This window comes from Plecotus auritus, assembly GCF_963455305.1.
Source record: "Plecotus auritus genome assembly, chromosome: X".
Classification (NCBI taxonomy): Eukaryota; Metazoa; Chordata; class Mammalia; order Chiroptera; family Vespertilionidae; genus Plecotus; species Plecotus auritus.
This window is the reverse complement of record NC_137784.1, coordinates 74,742,969-74,761,937: the sequence shown is the minus strand read 5'-3', so window position 1 is coordinate 74,761,937 and position 18,969 is coordinate 74,742,969.

Below are 18,969 nucleotides of genomic sequence, written 5' to 3'. Positions count from 1 at the left end.
AGCACCCATGGGGGCAGGAGACCTCCCTCAGAAGGGTGAGGGTTCAGGCCCCTGCAAGGTTGGGGGGGTGAGGGTCTGTGCCCCACCTCTGTTGACCCCTAAGTTCTCTCCTGATGGCCTCTCTGCGACTGTGCCTGTCTTAGGTTGTTCCTTCCCTGAGGAATCTTACCCGTCTCTGGCTAACCAGCCATCCTCCGGGGCTAATTCAGAGTGATGTGTGGTTTAGTTCTGTCTCCTTGGTAGCCTATGCCCCCATGGCCTCCACATCCAGCACCTGCCTTGGGATCCCCTCGCCTGCTGGTGAGGCCCCGGCACTAATCACATATATTGGGGAACCCAGGTTTCTTCTCCTGGGAGGGCCCAGCTCACCCCACTGGGCGAGAGACAGATCCATGGTATCAGCCACCAGGAGGCTTCAACCTCAGCATGAACAGAAAGCACAGGCAACAGCTGTGGGCAATTGGATTGTCAGAACAGGTTCCCTCTTGGCCAAAAGGGCAAGAGGAGCCAATATAGAATGCTCTGGTGCCTTCCCAGGGGGGCCTCTACACAGTGGAAGGGATTAAATCCTTTCATGTCCTTTTTAAATTGCTGCCAGACATTCAAAGAATTAGTTTGTAAGTTTGTTTGGGATAATTGTACAGTATGCTGTTGTAATTCTAAAATATCAAGAGATGTGTTACCTTTGTCTCCAAGCACCAAAAAGATGATTTTTTATTGATTCCCAAGGGTGCGAGGTACTATTATAGGTAATGGGGGTACATGTATTTATTTTTCACTGTGCATTTCGATTGATTTGTCTGTCTTCCATTTCACCAATTCTCTTTTCTGCTCTAATTTTCTGTTAAACTCAACTATATTGTGTTTTTTGTTTGTTTTTTTTTTTTTTTAATTTCAGGTACTGCACTTGTTAATTATAGAATTTCCATTGGATTTTGTTTGTTTGTTAATAGATTCAAATACCCTAGAGGAGTTCTCCATATTTTCATCTATTTTCTACATCTTTCATTTTATTTTATTGAATATATTAACTATGGCTACTCCGTAGTCCTCTTTTGCTATTGCCAATATCTGGATCATCTATGGGTCTATTTCTATCATTCTTCTTTATCCTGGATTTTGGTAATTTGGTACTGTTCTTGGGTATTGTATTTTTTTTTTTTACATTTCTGTTGAATGTCAGACCTTATGTATGAATATTTGTAGATTATTTGAATGATACACTTTTTCTTCAGAAGATTTTATTTTTTTCTTGCAAGGCACATAGGGTAGAGGCTAATAACTATTCAACCAGAGATTGAACAATTTCAGGACATGCTGCAGTACAGGTAAGTCTCCAACTACCTCTGATCACTTATCCTCTAACATAGCCCTCTGGTGGCCATAACAAAGAGACAAGGATTGACTGAGATCCCTCTCCACTCAGCAGATATGTCTCCATAGCACCATAAGGTTGCTAAATATTCTAAAATGGTTTTCCAAAGACTTTCTGCTTAGTTACTTAATTAACCTGTTGCCCCACACAACTTTAGGATTTAGCAAATCTTATTAGGGTAAACCAACTCCATTCCATTCTTAGTGGGGACCTGGACCCTTAAATCTTTGGTTGTTTTTGTTTGTTTGTTTGTTTTTGTTTTTTTCAAAAACTCTGCTCTTTTGTTTTGTACTTCATAGCAGCCTCTCTATTTGGGTAGGGAATAAAGGAATGGATGTCCAGAATCTCAGCTTTTTTGCCTTATTTTCAGTAATAGCAAATGTCTAGAGAAAAAAAAAGTATGGATGCAGAATGTCACCTCACCTCTATGTGGATCCTTCTTCTCTGAAATCTTATCTCCTGAAGTTCTTATTGCCTCAATAGTTTTCTGATGCAGACTATCTATCTATCTATCTATCTATCTATCTATCTATCTATCATCTATCATCATCATCTTTTTATAAATTTAAATTAAATTAAATTGTATGTGTAACTATATTATGTTTACATATATGCATATGCGTGCTCTTTGCAGGAGAGTTTCTATGCCACAAGCTATTTTATTTTAGAACAAGTCAGCATTTCTCAAATCTGTATTTATGTTAACATCATCTCAAGAATTATTTTAAAATACAGATTTTCAGTTCTGCCATAAACCAAACAAGTCAATGTGTCATAATATTGGACTTAGGGGAATGACTACTTAAAACAAAACAAAACACCTCTAGATGATATGTATGGCTACATTCTGAGATTAACAATTGGGTATAGGTGACCTCAAATGCCTTTTCCAGCTCCAACATGTAATTATTTTATTATATTTTTTATTAAGATGAGAAATAATGAAGCTTAGGAGTTCTGCTAAATGCTCATATCACTTTGAGTCAGTGAAAAACTTCACTTTGTTCATCTAACCCTTTCCAAAAAATATAACAACTGTCTTTTGTGGTACTTGATTTTAAAGTCAAGCAAAAATCTATAAAGCATTTGGTTTTATCAGCATTTCTGCTAACATCACAACCCTCAGTGATTCTTGGTTTTGTGGTTATTTCCCTTTTATTTACACATAAGTGAGAGCGTGCAATTTTAACATAATGGCTGTAAAACATGAACTCTTCAGCAAATTAACAATTGTTTTTAGAAGTTTTGGTGACAGTACTTTCTCAGTAAGCTTTCAGTGGCACATATGGGTCTCAGTTTTATCTCTGTGTATGCATTTTTTCAATAACTGAAAATTTAGGTAATTAAGGTACTATAAGGAAGGAAAACACATCTTCCAGAAGGAAGATATTGTGCCTATGTCCTTATCATGGTATAGTGCTAAGCACAACATCATATACTGGTTCTAAATAAAAGGCTTGAAAGCATTTAATGTTTATAGATCATGAATTCTTTCATAATATGATGCCTCTTTGCTGGGTAATTTAGCTCCAAATATTTCTTATAATTTAAAGAAATGAGGATTATACTTGGGTAATGTCTTCCAAAGAAATTATTTTCATGCTTCCAAATTGAAAGAAAAACTACCTCTCCAGAACAAAGGGCTTAAGACTACAATTTGAAGTGTAATAATATAAACTTTGGATGTGTGTGTGTGCATGTGTTGAAAGAGAGAGTGGGGGAGATACAGTGATAGAGACAGGAAATGCAATACTTATTTGTAGCTGGCTGATTCTGTCTGTCGGGTAAAATCTAATACCCGCCTCTAGTTTCATGACCTGTCAGTGGCTTCATTGGAGAGATTCTTCAGATGAAGAAACAGGTTTCAAAATTTGAAGGAGTAATTCAAAGAAAAATTAATGTAATATCTGATTGATAGATTGGCTGATAGTAAAGTTATATTTTAAAACCTGGTGCTCAAAGTCAAAGCAAAGATAAAAAAAAATAATTATCTACTAAATCTATATAAAACTTCAGTATTCACTAAATTCTCTTTAACTCAATCAATCTCCAAGCACTTGTTGAGTGCACACACCTGAATTTTAAAGGAAATTTAAGTTTCTATTCATATATAATGAAAATAAGTGGAGAAAAATGGCCAGAAATCTTGCACAATCTCTGTGCTAGAGGTATTTAAAAGATCATCTAATCCAAACTTTATTAAATGTCTGAATCTACAATAGATCATGTAGCCCACTTAAGGAAGAGTCTTCCAAAACAAAACATAGCAAAGCAAAACAAAACAAAACAAAACAAAACAAAACAAAACAAAAAAAAACAATAAAGAAAACCCTCGAGGGACAGAAAAATGGCGGCTGAATAGACAGACGTGTTCCGAGCCTTGTCCCGGAGCAGAAAGAAAGAACAGCTGAGGGTAGCATGAGGAGTGTTTGTTGGCAAGTTGGGGGACAGCTGAACTCCAGAAGAAGGTGGGAGACTGCTAGATGGGGTTCCCCTGACCTGGCAGCTCCCACTGCGGCTGGGTCCCCTCCCGGAGCTGCAGGCTTGGACGCGGAGTCTGCGCCATCTGGAACCGGAAAGTGGAGCTTATCGGAAGCCTGAGAATCCAAAACTGCAGCACCCACAGAACAGCTGCGAGCCCCAGAACAACGCTCCCCAATTGGCGCAAACACACGGGTTCAGAGGAGCTCTACACTCCACCACGGAAAGGTCAGATTTCGCCTAGGATAAGGTGAGGTCTCTGGTCCCAGCAGGAGAGAGGAACACCCGTTTTGTGGGAGCTGGAGGACCAGGGAAGTCTGTGCCTAGAAAAATCCATGGCTGTTGGGGCTGGCGTGATCTGTGAATGTGGAAGGGGGTCCTCAGAGCTGCTAACAGAAGGGCTCTCTAAAAAGCAACCCATTTTGATCTGACGTGCAGGGACACCCTAAGAATTTCAGGGGTGTGCTAGACTTACACACAACCCCGGAGTTCGCACACTTGGGCTTTTTCCTCTTGAAATTCTTGCTTCTGATTACTAAGCCCAATACATAGGATCACCCAGTTGGGGACACCCTGGGAGACTGCAGGGGAAAGCTGTTTTTCTGGAACCTGGAGATTGGAGCAGGGAGTGACCATCAGAGAGGCAGCTCTGAGGCAGCCCACTCCCACAAACGGTAGTGAGTGCCACAGGGAAAGAAGGCTCTAACACTCCCTAGAGAGGCCATAGATAGACCCGGAAGTCAATCCAGAAACAGTGCCACCCAGGGGCTGAATCACAAATTGACTCTTGTGTAATCAAAAATAAAGGAATACAAATTAAGACACACCGCCTGCTTAAAATCAGGACTGGCTTACATCACTGAAGAGCAGTGGAACGCAGGGAACTGCAATACTGTCCAGACTGAGAAACAGGCGTGCCAAACAGAACAACAGAGGAAGTGAATGACCTTCACTACTCCACATTTTATTTTTATTTTTTAATTTTTCATTTTTTACATCTTTTCCTCAAGAAACTAATTTTTTTCTTTTTTCCTCACTTGATTTTACCTTTTTAATTATTACATTTTTATTTTCAATCCGTATTATTACTACTGCTATTTTATCTTTTTTTTTAAGTGTCATTTTATTTTCTCTTCATTTTGTTTTGGGATTAATGTTCTACATTCTATTTTTATCTTTCCTTTAGCATCATTTTACTCTATCTCAACTCTACGTTTATGCCATCACTCTCTTCCTCACTTTTCCCTTTTCGGTGTCCTGTTTATCTTACCCCTTTCCTGCTTTAGATTTTCCCTATTCTTTCTGTTTACCCCCTGTTAGAATTTCACCCTACTTATATATCTAATCTCCATTCCCCTGCTCCAAGTCCATACACACCTCTCTCTTCGCTGTCTTAACTATCCAAAAAATTGTTTTTCTCTCTGTCTTTTGTTGTTGTTGTTCGCTTGAATGTAGATTATATCGAATTTTTATGCTTTTTTGTGAGATTGTTTTGCTTATTCTTCTTTTGTTTATTTTTTTGTTTGTTTAGTGCTTCTGTTTTCCCTTGCCTCACTCAATATTAGTTGGTGTTGTAGTTTGTATTAATCCCCAGGTACTTGTTGCTGGCATTTGCTGGGATAAGTGATTGTTCTATTGGAGTTTTATCCCCAATATATATAGTCTGTTTCCCTTTCTCTCTTAGTCTCTTTCTTGTCTCTCTTAATTTTTTTTTCTTCTTTTTTTTCCCTTTTCCCAATTTCATTTTGACACTCCTTTTTTTCTTCTTCTTCTTTCTTCCTTTTTCCTCTTCTTCTTTCTCTCCTATCCCCTAATTTGCCTTTCTCTGGTGGTCACCTTTATTGGAGGTTATTAATATCGTGAATACATTCCTGTTCAATGCCTTGTGTGTTGTACCTCGTAGTGCCGTATTTTGTGCCTTTAAATCAAGGAAGGAGAGAGAGAACTACATAACCAGACACCCAGAGAAGAGAGACCATGGGGAGACAAAGACACAGCCTGCATATGAAAGAAAAGCAGGCATCACCTGAAAAGGAAGTAAACGAAATGGAGGCAAGCAACCTTCCAGAAAAAGAATTCAGAGAAATGGTCATAAGGTGGCTGAAAAGAATGGAAGACAAATTCGACAATATGAGCAAGAACCAAGAGGAAATGAAGAAGAACCAAGAAGAAATGAAAAATGACATCGCTGCTGTAAAGAACTCAATAGAAAGCATCAAGAGTAGACTAGAAGAAGCAGAGGACCGCACCAGTGAGCTAGAAGACAAGATGGGAAAAAATACCCAAGTAGAGCAACTTCTTGAAAAAAAAATTAAAAGGCAAGAGGAAAGCCTAAGGGAACTTTGGGACAACACAAAACAAAACAACATCCGCATACTAGGGGTAACAGAAGGAAAGGAAGCTGAGCAAGGAATAGAAAACCTCTTTGAAGAAATAATGACAGAAAATTTCTCTGATATAGAGAAGAAAAAACCCACACAAATCCAAGAAGCTCACAGAGTTCCAAGAGAAATGAACCCCAAAAGACCGACGCCAAGGCACATTATAATTAAATTGGCAAACACCTACGACAAAGTAAGAATCTTAAAAGCAGCAAGAAAGAGACAGAAAGTTACATACAAAGGAACCCCCATCAGACTAGCGACTGATTTCTCAACAGAAACTCATCAGGCCAGAAGGGAATGGAATGAAATATACAAAGTCATGCAAAGGAAGGGTCTGAATCCAAGAATACTGTACCTAGCAAGGCTATCAATAAAAATTGAAGGTGAAATCAGGAGCTTCACAGACAAAAAAGGACTAAGGGAATTTATTACCACCAAACCAGCAATGCAAGAAATGCTAAAGGGTCTGCTGTAAAAAAAAAAAAAAAAAAAAAAAAAAAAAAAAGAAATAGGAAGCGAAGAAGGAACACAGGTGTAAAGAATAGGAATGGCGACAAATAAGTACCTATCAATAATAACTTTAAATGTAAACGGATTAAATGCCCCAATCAAAAGACATAGGGTAATGGATTGGATAAGAAAACATGACCCATATATCGGTTGTCTACAAGAAACCCACCTCAGAAAAAAAGACGCACACAGACTGAGGGTGAAGGGATGGAAAAAGTTTTTCCAGGCAAATGGAACTGAAAAAAAAAGCTGGGGTAGCAATACTTATATCTGACAAATTAGATCTCAAACTGAAGGACATAACCAGAGATAAGGAAGGCCACTTCATAATACTAAAGGGAGCAATCCAACAAGAAGAAATAACTCTGGTAAACATATATGCACCCAATACAGGAGCACCCAAATACATTAAAAAAAAACCTCCTGGAAGATATCAAGGGAGAGATTGACAGCAATACAATCATAGTAGGAGACTTTAATACCCCACTATCACCACTGGACAAATCCTCTAAACAAAAAATCAGCAAAGAAACATCAATCCTAAAGGACTCACTAGACCAGATGGAATTAATTGACATCTTCAGAACATTCCACCCCAAAGCCACAGAATATACATTCTTCTCAAGTGCGCATGGGTCATTTTCAAAGATAGACTATATGTTGGGACATAGGCAAAGTCTCTTCAAATTCAAGAAGATAGAAATCATATCAAGCATCTTCTCAGACCACAGTGGCATAAAATTGGAAATCAACTACAATAAAAACAACCCAAAGAAATCAAACACATGGAGGTTAAACAGCATGCTATTAAACCATGACTGGGTTACCAGAGAGATCAAAGAAGAAATAAAAAACATCATGGCAACAAATGACAATGAAAACACTACAATCCAAAATCTATGGGACACAGCGAAAGCAGTCTTGAGAGGAAAGTTCATTGCTTTACAAGCCTACTGCAAAAAACAAGAAACAATGGTAATAAATTACCTAACCCAACAACTCAAAGAGTTAGAAAAAGAGCAACAAGAAAAGCCCAGTGTAAGCAGAAGGAAGGAAATAATAAAGATCAGAGCAGAGATAAACGACACAGAGACCAAAGAAACAATACAAAAGATCAACAAAACCAAGAGCTGGTTCTTTGAAAGGATAAACAAGATTGATGAACCTCTAGCCAGGCTCACCAAGAAGCAAAGAGAGAGGACCCAAATAAACAAAATCAGAAATGAAAGAGGTGAAATAACAACAGATCCCGCCGAAATACAAAGGATTGTTAAAAAACACTACGAACAACTCTATTCCAACAAACTGGACAACCTGGAGGAAATGGACATATTCCTAGAAAAATATAACCTTCCAAAACTCAATCAGGAAGAATCTAAACAGCTCAATATGCCAGTAACTATGGAAGAAATTGAAGCAGTCATCAAAGAGCTTCCGGCAAAGAAAAGCCCGGGGCCAGACGACTTCACAGGAGAGTTTTACCAAACATTCAAGGAAGAACTAAAACCCATCCTCCTCAGACTATTCCAAAAAATTCAAGAGGAAGGAACACTTCCAAGCTCCTTCTATGAAGCCAGCATCACCCTAATACCAAAACCAGATAAAGACAACACAATGAAGCAGAATTACAGGCCAATATCCCTCATGAATGCAGATGCCAAAATCCTCAACAAAATTCTAGCAAATCGGATCCAGCAGTACATCAGAAAGATCATACACCATGACCAAGTAGGGTTTATCCCAGGAATGCAAGGATGGTACAATATCCGAAAATCAATAAATGTGATACATCACATAAACAAATTGAAAGACAAAAATCACATAGTCATATCAATTGATGCAGAAAAAGCATTTGACAAAATCCAACAACCTTTCTTGATAAAAACTCTCAACAAGGTGGGAATAGAAGGATCATACCTCAACATAATAAAAGCTATATATGATAAACCCACAGCTAACATCATACTCAATGGGCAAAAACTAAAACCATTTCCCCTAAGAACAGGAACAAGACAGGGATGCCCACTCTCACCACTTCTGTTTGACATAGTACTGGAAGTATTAGCCATTGCAATTAGACAAGAAGAAGAAATAAAAGGCATCCAAATTGAAAAAGAAGAAGTAAAGCTGTCCTTATTTGCAGATGACATGATATTGTACATAAAAAACCCGAAAGACTCCATCAAAAAACTAACAGACTTAATAAATGAATTCGTCAATGTAGCAGGATACAAAATTAATGCCAAGAAATCTATGGCATTTCTGTACACCAACAGTGACCTTACAGAAAGAGAGACTAAAAAAGCAATCCCATTTTCCATCGCACCAAAAAAAATTAAGATACTTAGGAATAAACCTAACCAAGGAGGTAAAAGACTTGTATGCGGAAAAGTACAGGACACTGAAAAAAGAGATAGAGGAAGATGTAAACAGATGGAAGAACATACCATGTTCATGAATTGGTAGAATCAACATCATCAAAATGTCCATACTACCCAAAGCAATCTATATATTCAATGCACTCCCCATTAAAATACCAACAGCATATTTCACAGACCTAGAAAACTCTCCAAAAATTCATCTGGAATAAAAAAAGACCCCGAATAGCCACAGCAATCCTGAGAAAGAAGAATAAAGTAGGAGGGATATCAATACCAGATTTCAAGCTGTATTACAAAGTCACTGTCCTCAAAACAGCCTGGTACTGGCACAAGAACAGACATATAGATCAATGGAATAGAATAGAGAATCCAGATATAGACCCAAACCAATATGCCCAATTAATATTTGACAAAGGAAGCATGAGCATACAATGGAGTCAAGACAGTCTTCAATAAATGGTGTTGGGAAAATGGGACAGATGCATGCAAAAAAATGAAACTAGATCACCAACTTACACCATACACAAAAATAAACTCAAAATGGGTACAGGACTTAAATATAAGACGGGAAACCATAAAAATACTAGAGGAATCCACAGGCAGCAAAATCTCAGACATATGTCAAAAGAACTTTTTCAGCGATACTGCCCCTAGGGCAATGGAAGCCAAAGAGAAAATAAATAAATGGGACTACATCAAAATAAAAAGCTTTTGCACAGCAAAAAGAAACCATCAACAAAACAACAAGAAACCCCACTGTATGGGAGAACATATTTGCAAATGTTATCACTGATAAAGGTTTAATTTCCAACATCTACAGGCAGCTTATACAACTTAATAAAAGGAAGATAAATGATCCAATAAAAAAATGGGCAAAGGACCTAAATAGAATATTTTTGAAAGAAGACAGAAGGAAGGCCAAGAGACACATGAAAACATGCTCAAAGTCACTAATTATCCGAGAGATGCAAATCAAAACGACAATGCGATACCACCTCACACCTGTCAGAATGGCTATCATCAACAAATCAACATATGACAAGTGTTGGCGAGGATGCGGAGAAAAAGGTACCCTCGTGCACTGCTGGTGGGAATGCAGACTGGTGCAGCCACTGTGAAGAACAGTATGGAGTTTCCTCAAGAAACTGAAAATGGAACTCCCATTTGACCCAGTAATCCCACTCCTAGGAATATATCCTAAGAAACCAGAAACACCAATTAGAAAGGATATATGCACCCCTATGTTCATAGCAGCACAATTTACAATAGCTAAGATTTGGAAACAGCCTAGGTGCCCGTCAGCAGATGACTGGATCAGAAAACCATGGTACATCTACACAATGGAATACTATGCTGCCATAAAAAAGAAGGAATTACTACCATTTGTAGGCACCTGGATGGAATTAGAGAACATTATGCTAAGTGAAATAAGCCAGTCAATGAAAGAAAAATACCACATGATCTCACTCATTTGGGGATAATGAAAAACATTATAAACTGATGAACAAAAAGATAGTTACAGAGGCAGTAAATCATCAAACAGACTGTCTAATTACAGCGGTAAGGTTAGGGAGAGGTGGGGGAAATAAGAGATCAACTGAAGTACTTGTATGCATGCATATAAGAGTAACCAATGGATGCAAAACATTGGGGGGGTGAGGGCATGTATAGGAGTGGGGTGGGAGGGCGGCAATGGTAGGATATGTACACATATAATACCTTAATAAAAATTTGAAAAAAAAAAGAAAAAAAAGAAAACACTCAACATTTTAGAAAGCTATCTTAATAGGTTTCCCCACAAACTTCCATCCCTTAGCACTAGTTTTGTATTGTAACTCACTAGTAAATCTTGCTTATAGAGTTTGTTTCTGATTTTCCAAACTTGGGAGGTTGGAATGAAAAGAATGGTCAGGTTTCAGCCAATTCATAGAAATAGCCTTACCAGCCCTAACCATTTTGGCTCAGTGGATAGAGCATCAGCCTGCAGACTGAAATGTCCCAGGTTCGATTCCGGTCAAGGGCATGTACCTTGGTTGCGGGCACATCCCCAGTAGGAGGTGTGCAGGAGGCAGCTGATCGATGTTTCTCTCTCATCGATGTTTCTAACTCTCTATCCCTCTCCCTTCCTCTCTGTAAAAAATCAATAAAAAAAATAGCCTTACCAAGATTGTTTTTTATTACTTTGAAAAAGTCAGAAGCCAATATCATATTAATGTTAAGAGTTTAGATAGTACACTATTAGATAGTCAGGAATCAAAAAGTAACTTTGTACTGTTCAGCAGGGGCCAGATAAAATAATGTTCTAATTTATTAAATTTGTCTTCTTGGGAAAAATAAAGTAGTTGAGACAAAAGTAGTAAGATCTCTTCTAAATTATCTGGATTTTTAGGAGGAAAAAAGACAATGCTAGATAAGCCCCTTTTTCTGATGTAACAGCCTTCTGAAGAAAGACCAGTAAGAAACTGGTTTTGCATTGATAATTTGAAGAAAATGTAAAAATCTGGAGTCTTTTGTATATGCAGTTTTATTCAGATTTAATTCATATACCATATACTTCCCTATTTAAAATCTAAATTTCAATATTTTACTATATTTATAAAGTTGAGCAACCATCAGTGCAATCTAATTTTAGAGTACTTTTATCACCCAAAAAGAAACCCCATACCATTAGTAGTTATCCCTAGTCTCCCATACCACACCCAGTTCTGGAGAACCAATAACCCACTTTATCTTTCTATAAATTTGCCCAATCTTGTTTTATGATTTATTCTATGGTATATCTTGGAGAATATTCCATGCATTCTTTAGAAAAGAGTGTATTTTAAGTTTGGGTAGAATGTTGATAAATGACTAGTAGGTCAAATTGGTTGATAGTGTTGCTTATGTCTTCTTTTTGTTTTATCAATTATTGAGAGTGGAACATTAAAGCATCAACTATTATTTTTAGATTTTCTGTTTCTAACTTTGATTCTTTCAGTTTGAGATGAATATATTTGGAAGGGTCTATTGTTAGATACATATATGTTTAAAATTGTTTCTGTGCCAGCTAATTTGACTATTTTATCATTATAAAATGTATGTTGCTTCTAGTAAAAAATTTTCTCTTAAAATCTATTTTGTCTTATATTTTTACTAGAGGCCCAGTGCACGAATTTCGCGCATGGATAGGTCCCTAGTGGCTGCCGGCTGCCAGCTGGGGTCTCCCTTTGCACCTGCCTTTGCCTGGCACTGCCTGCTCACGTGCTCCACCATCCCACTGTGGTCCTGCTCTCATTGGGGCCCATTGGGGCCAGCAGCGCCTCCACTGTCACCGGCTACCAGCGCTGCATCACCAAAGCCCGCCATGTTCTGTACTGCCCCCTGGTGGTCAGCGCAAATCTAACTTCTGGTCAGTTGAACACCCGCCCATGGGAACAATTTGCATATTAGCTTTTTATAATATAGGATACACACTTCAACCTCTCTTTTGGTTTCTTTTTGCACCACATTTTTTTCATCTTTTAACTTTCAAACTATTTGTGTCTTTGAATCTAAAATGCCTCTCTTGTACATAATATATAATTGGGCCATCATTTTTTTTACCTGTATATGGTCCATACTTTCCCATTTTTTTGTGTCTTATAATTTTTGTCAAAAACTGTACATTTTATATAATATTATGTGGTAACTTTGTAAAACATATTCCCTCATCTTGCACATGTTCATTGTTGTTGCTAAGTTTTTGTCTTCATTTTTGTTTTCTTTTCTTCTAATAAAAGATAGTGTTATTTCTTATGTAATGTTTCTGGGTTAAATTTCTAAAGTCTGTAGTCTCTTTAGTCTGAGGTCACTGAAGTCTCTGCTTGGTTGTGTTAAGTGGTCACTTAATTGTTCAGAAATTTTATTAAATGCCTTGAACCATAGGTCATATACACTTTGATGAGTAGCTATGTGTGTGTGAATATAATGAATTCAACACTGCAGAGGACAATTCACAACATTGCCTTAACCTTCACATACAAAGACTCAAGGTCAGGCAGGGGTGAAATATTAGGGTTTTTCTCTTATTATTTTCCTGGGAATGTACACAATCCTGCCCATTTGCATATCCTTCTAGATTCCTAGAAATATTTCAAAGCTTTTCAAAGCCCCCATGGATATCTTGTTCTCAGATCTTCCTTTTAAATGCTTGCAGGGTCCCTTGTATGCCCCAACTAATATTATGGCCTTAGGGGATGTAATGTCAAACAATTGCGACTATTTCTTTTTAAAAAGCACCCTGAGGATATGGATTTTCCTTTGGAACAAGCTCTGAACCAGATCAAATAATAAGAGCACCCTATGAATGGGGCTTTTACTGGGAGCTGCAAAACAGGTCAAATTGTGACAGAGCTCTAGGGATTAGACTTTTCAGGAGCTCCAGTCTTCCCCAACTGGTAACTGAAAGACTACACTTTTTCACAGCTACCATAGAACTGGAGAGAGGGACATGTGAATAGGCCAAGTTAAAAAATGACCTAAATCATGCTGTTTTTTGTTTGTTTGTTTGTTTGTTTGCTTTTTTACTGTGGTTCAGTAGTTTTTCTTGAATAAACTCCCTTCAGATTGTCGTAAGACTTTGGTTAATTTCCTGAATGCCCAAAATGTTAATTTTTATCATGTTCTGGTTTTATTCTTTTATGGAGCAGTAGATTTAGAAAGACCCTCAGTCTACCATTCTGAGTTATATCTCCCAACTGCATTTTTAAGCTAAAACATTGTATTTTGTATTTTTTCATATATTTAGATTCATCTCATTATTTCAGACCACTAAATTCTTTTTACATGTTGGTTACATAATATATTAACTCATCCAATCATATTGTAAATGTCCTTAACTTAATCATTAATTAAATTATTTGATTTACCTTTAGAAGATTTAGATTGCCAAGATCCTGCAGGCTCCTATAAAGACCACCTAGTGAAGAAGTTTCAGATTTCAATTATCTATGTCCTTTTCAAATATGCCCTTTATCGCACTGTCTTCACTCCTACTGATCAATAATAAATATCTATATGTATATAGTATACAATTTCAGCTGGACAGCATTTAATTAATATAGGAGCTCCTCATTTATAACCTTACTAGGGGCCCAGTGCATGAATTTGTGAACTTTGAAAGGAACCGTGGGCCATGAGGCTGTGGTGGGCACAGGGGCAGGTCTCGGCCCATACTCCATGCCCCCACCCAGCCCCTCCCACCACAGCCCCTGGTACCCTGTCTGCCGGCAGTCTCAATCCCACCTCCACCATGCTCACACACTGATAGTGCCAGCCCCGCTCTCACCCGCTGATGGCGCGGAGTGATTGGGGCCAGCACCAGCAGCTGATGCAAGCAGGGCCAGCACCCTCAGTGGATGTGAGCAGTGGCTGCTGCCCCGATTGCCCCTCAAGAGCAGGGGGAAGTGGAGAAGCCCTCAGGGGCAATCGGGGCTAGCAGCTGCTGCTTGTACCCACTGACAGTGCTGAGTGATTTGGGTTGGTGATGGTCACTGACAGTGGGTGCAAGTGGTGGCTCCGGCTGCAGGTGTGAGCTGAGCCAGCACCAGCAGTGGGTGCAAGCCCCAGGTGGGACTGCGGCACATGGGAGCAAGGAATTTTCAGTAACCACCAGAGGCTCGCCTTGATGACAGCAACCAGCGCCCTGCCTTGGTCTGGTGCCCCCACTCACCTGCTCCACCATTCCGCCAGGGCCATCACCCGCCATGTTCCGCACTCTACCGCCTGCTTCCATTGCCCACCATGGTCCACGTGCACCCCCTGGTGGTCAGTGCACGTCATAGCGACCAGTTGCTCAGTTGTTTGGTTGTTCCGCAGTTTGGTCTATTTGCATATTAGCCTTTTATTATATAGGATATGTAATTTGGAGTTGTGTCTTTTACAAAGTTAAGTTATGCACATGCTATTATATAGGTCTTTGTAGTGGAGTTGGATGTAGAGAATAGAAACTTTAAATAGAATGAATAATTCTGCTTGCCATTCCACTCAAATAGCATATGCCTTAGAGTGATTGTGCTATGGTACATATGAATGTGCTATCCTCTCAGTTAGTCTAAGTTTCAATATATCTCCAATATTGCAAATATCTTGCCATACTCAGTGTGTTCCTTATTTTTAAGATATGTATTTTTCTTGCAATATGGCCCCTAAATGCAATCCAAGTATTTCATCTGGTGCTCAGCGGAAGACACAGCAATCTGTTCTGACACAGGAAGAAAAACTGGCTATATTGGTCTTACTGAAAAATAATATGTAGCTCTCAAACATTGTACTTCCCTGGAATAATTATAGCTGTATTCCATTTATGCCTTTTGAGCCAACTTTATAATTCATTCCCAGATACATCTATGCCATATAACAAACCTGTATCATTCCAGGGAAATCTTGCCTTGAACAGTAGCAATAGCCTCCATTCTTTACTTTATTTCCCAGTTTATCCTTCACTGTTGGCAACAAAATACAATCCAGATGAGAGAGACATAGCAGAGACACTGTCCTATGCAAATTGAATTTATCTTTCTTTCATCAAAGTGGTGTTCTTTCCTGTGGATGCATTATATATTGTCCTCCTAGCTCAGTTTCACTAGATATACCCAAATATTTTCAGTATGCTACCATTAAGTTTCAAACTCATCATAGTAACCCCTCAATAAAAGTTGATTATAAACTAAACACAAGGTGAATAAAAGCTTGTCTGTCTATAACATGACATTTTTAGACAATCCAGAGTCAGAGTTGAGCTTCTGCAATGACCTTGATACCAGGGTTTCATGCTGTCCAATGTGGTGCTCTAATTCTTGTCTAAAAGCTGTGGGTAGGCAGATCTACAATTTCTAAAGAGTAAGCCACCAAAAGTTGCACTGTCAGGAAAGTTACTTATAGAAATAAAATAAGTTTGTTGAGTGAAATAATTCCCTCTCATATTTTGATAGCTTTGTTGCTTGAGAGGATTTGGCATTTTTAAAATAAAACCAGAAAGTTGAAGATTTTTTCTTTCTCTACTTAGCAGTATTTTCAGATCGTGGTAGTAGTATTCAGACTTCCTAACTCAGAATTACCCATAAAAATGATAAAAATGCAGATTCTCTGGCCTCTCCACCAGTTTCTGAAATATTCCCAGATGATTCTGATACAAACTACAGTATAAACAGGTACCTCCAGATAATTCTAATATAAACCACAGTTTGAAAACCACTGTTCCAAGCATTGGGGACATCTCAGAAAGCAAAGCTGATTTTTTGAGTAAAGGAACAAGAAAGGCTTTTCTCCCCCTCACCTTGCTATTCTTTACTTTGTTAACAATAGAGGTTTATGTTTTTTCTACCTTCAAAAAAAGTTCACATTTTTTGCCATTTCAAGTTTGGATCCGTTTCAGCTCCCTTATTAGTGACCAAACAATACTACCCCATCACCCTGTGGTGAGGCTCAGAGAGCCTACCCAGTGGGAAGTGCTCCACCTTTGCATGAGAATCCTGACACCTGGTCTCCTGGTTGTGGTTAAGAATAGTTCCACCTGAACTTGGTTCAGGAGAGGATTGTGTGATGGCTGCAGGACCACTTATTGATTTCAAAAATGTGTGGCTTGTTTTCCAAAAGAGGTTGGCTGTCATTGTGTTTTGAGTCACTTAATTTTAACCAGAAGAGCAACTGGAGAAGGAATTGATTTGAAAGATTTTGTTTCACTAGCTCTTTGATCTCCATCAGCTATTTAGATAATCAGTGCACCCTTAACAGCATTGGATAGCAATGTTTGCTAGAGATTTGTTCAGGTGTAAGAAGATAACTTTCTCTGTTAGGGAGTTACTGTTGGGTCACCAAATGCCTTAGGTGAGACATGTTTATGGCTTTTAGGTAAGGTTTCCTGATTCTATACACTGCTGTTCAGCCTGGAATGTCTCTTTGAAATTCAACATGAATACATATAATTAGAAATATAGTCCATCTGTTGTGCTAGTGTTCAGAGGAACAACAATTAATCACAGAATTCTAGCACTAGAAGGTACATTGGTGACCCTGAAGCAACTTTAACTGATAACTATCCACATACACTTATTTCTTCTCTTTCCCCCTCTCCCTACTTATCAATCCCTTTTGTTCTCTACACATTCTTTTCTATTTTCTTTCTGCCTTTCCTGACTGAGGACTACCATTGGTATCCAATAAAACTCACAATGCTACATATAATTTAATTTCATTTCTTTTTCTGCACACTAAGACTTTTCATTATACAGTGAGGTAAGCAAGGACTACTCAGGCTGTTAGGACAAAGCAACTTGGTTTTAAATTCTGGTTACACAAGTAGCAAAGTGACCTTAGACATTGGTTCTAGAGCAGCCGTGGGCAAACTACGTCCCGCGGGCTGGATCCGGCCCGTTCGGCTGTTCTATCCGGCCCGCGGAGCTGAAAGAGCGGAGGGTTCTCTTGTTCTCCCCTCCGCTCCTTTACTTTGAATTTATATTAGTGCACACAAACACTCCATCCACGCTTTTGTTCCGGCCCTCTGGTCCAGTTTAAGAACCCATTGTGGCCCTCCAGTCAAAAAGTTTGCCCACCCCTGTTCTAGACCTATCAAAGCCTCATTTTTTATGTGTAAAATAGGACTCAGGATTCCTGCATCACAACATAGATTAAAGGTACCACCATTCACATCAGGCATTCAGTAAAACCTGCCTTTAAAACTGATTAATTCTTCAAAGAATTAATTCTTTAGCTGTCTACATGAGAACATCTATATATATAAAAAGCCAGAAACTGTAACGCCATTACGACCATAACGACCAGTAGCTATGACAACCACTGCAGAGAGTGAACAGGTCTGATCCAGGCCGGATCACCCCCAACACCCTGATCAAGGCGGGGCCAGCTGGCCAACTGCCTTGGCTAGCAGAAATTAGGAGCCCGGGGACCTTGGAGTAGCTCAGTCTTAGTCTCAGGAAGCTGCACAGGCAAAGCTCTCCTTTGGCAGAAGTGGACCTGGGATTAGGGTGCTGGAGTCAGGGATGGGGTGGGGAGGCTTTCCTGGTGGCCAAAGCAGTCCCCGCGGGCTGTGCACAGCACCTGGATGTCTAACCCCAGTCAGAACAGCAGGAGGAATAAGGGCCACAGGGCGCAGCAGGCAGCGGCACACAGGAGCCAGGAGGTGTGAGGCCCGAAGTGGCTCATACCCCACCTACTGGGCCCAGTAGCACCAGCAGGTGGGCCATGATGTGCAGCAAGGTGCTGGGCCTCAGACGGGAGGGGAAGTGAGCCAGGAGGGCAAGGCCCCTTGCCAGACAGAGCCCCGAGCAGTGTGGGTGGGGCCGGAGCTGGAAACTCTGGTGGGGTGGGTGGGGCTGCAGCTCCATGTCTTTTTGGCCTTTGAATTCAGGGGTCAGCCCCACTTCAAGAGAGAGGACGTGGCTGAAAGTGGCAAGGCCACAGAAGAGATAGGAAATGTTGTGGCCATCTTCGGAAAACACAGCTGCCACCGTCTTCAGTAACTATGGACAGATAATCTTTGGTCTCAGTTCTACAGAAGAGGAAGCTGAGACTCAAGGAAGGGAGCCTTCCGCAACACCTCACCCACTTCTCAGACCTGACCCTGTGCGGCATTGTTTTCATTGAAAGTAGAGGTTCCAAAATGTTTTCAGATCTTTGCTATTTTAGGCAGGAAAGAATTTAGCACAGGGAACTGGTGCTTGGGAAATCATCAGAAAGCTGGAGGAGTGGGTATTAGCCTGGACCCCCAGGAAAGACTCCCTGCCCAGTGGGAGGAGCTGCCCCCTCAGTCACAACTGAATTCTAGGACACTCTGGCACAGCTGTGACCCGGGGATCAGGAA